Here is a 1,741-nt window from a genome sequence, read left to right as displayed (position 1 = left end):
ACAGCAATCTGATTTACTTGTCCAGGTACAAGCTGCAGAATCTATGTCTACTACTTTGGTTCCATCTGTTTTGTAGGCACCTGTCTTGGAGCTTAAACTTTTGCCTGAAAACCTCATGTATGCTTACTTAGAGGATGATGAGAAGCTTCCTGTTATTGTTTCCACCTCCCTTGATGCTGATCAAGAGGAGAATTTGTTGCAAGTGCTGAATAAGCATAAGAAGACAATTGGTTGGACCTTAGCTGATATTCCTGGTATTATCTCATCCATGTGCATGCACATGATACTCTTGGAAGATAGAGCTAAACCAGTAAGGCAACCATAAAGGAGACTCATTCAAGTCATCCGTGAGGTTGTGAAGAAAGAGGTCACAAGATAGTCATTGAGTGAGCACAGTTCGGGTGGTTCCAAAGAAGACAGGAATTATAGTGGTGAGAAATGAGAGAGATGATTTGATTCCTACGCGAGTGCAGAACAGTTGGAGAGTCTGCATTGATTATAGGAGGCTCAACCAAGCAACAAGAAAGGATCACTTTCCTTTACCATTTATTGATCAGATGCTTGAGCGCTTAGTAGGTAAATCTCGTTATTGTTTCTTGATGGTTTTTCTGGGTACTTCCAGATCCATATTGCTCCTGAGGATCAGGAGAAGACCACATTCACCTGCCCCTTTGGCACTTTTGCCTATAGGAGGATGCCTTTTGGCCTATGCAATGCTCCTGGTACATTCCAGTGGTGTATGGTGAGCATTTTTAGTGACTTTTTAGAGAATTGCATAGAGGTGTTTATGAATGATTTTATAGTTTATGGATCTTCATTTGATGCATGTTTGGATAGTCTGGATAGAGTTCTTCATAAATGCATCGAAACTAACCTTGTTCTAAATTACGAAAAATGTCATTTCATGGTAGAACAAGGCATAGTTTTGGGGCATGTGATCTCAAATAGGGGAATCGGGATAGACCCTGCCAAGATAGATGTTATTTCACAATTGCCTTACCCCTCTTGCGTGCGAGAGGTTCGTTCTTTTCTTGGTCATGCAGGTTTCTATCGTAGGTTCATTAAAGATTTTAGCAAGAAGGCTCTTCCAGTATCCAACCTGTTGCAAAAGGAGGTGGTCTTTGATTTTGATGGGAGATGTAAAGAGGCATTTGATTGCCTCAAGAAAGCCTTGACCACCACTCCTATTATCCAGGCACCTGATTGGACAGTCCCTTTTGAGCTGATGTGTGATGCTTCTAATTATGCATTGGGGGTTGTCCTTGCTCAAAAAGTGGACAAACTGCCTAGGGTAATTTATTATGCTTCTAGGACTTTAGATGTTGCACAAGGAAATTACACCACAACTGAAAAAGAGCTTTTAGCTATTGTATTTGCTCTGGATAAGTTTAGGTCTTATTTGCTTGGTTCTAGAATTGTTGTTTTCACTGACCATGCAGCTTTGAAGTTCCTATTGAAGAAAGCTGATTCCAAACCAAGGTTGATTAGATGGATGCTCATGCTCAAAGAGTTTGATTTGGAGATCCGTGATAGGAGTGTAGCACAAAATTTGGTGGCTGACCACTTGAGCAGAATTGAAGGAGTTGTTGATATGATGCCTATCAGGAATGATTTTCCTGATGAACAACTTTTGAATATTTCTGTTTCTTTCCCCACCCCTTGGTTTGCCAATATTGTAAATTATTTGGTTGCATCTGTTTTTCCTCCACTTGCATCTAGAGCTCAAAATGATAAAATTAAG

Source organism: Lupinus angustifolius, chromosome LG02 (assembly GCF_001865875.1).
Source record: "Lupinus angustifolius cultivar Tanjil chromosome LG02, LupAngTanjil_v1.0, whole genome shotgun sequence".
In the NCBI taxonomy this organism is placed as follows: Eukaryota; Viridiplantae; Streptophyta; class Magnoliopsida; order Fabales; family Fabaceae; genus Lupinus; species Lupinus angustifolius.
This window is presented reverse-complemented; position numbering follows the sequence as displayed.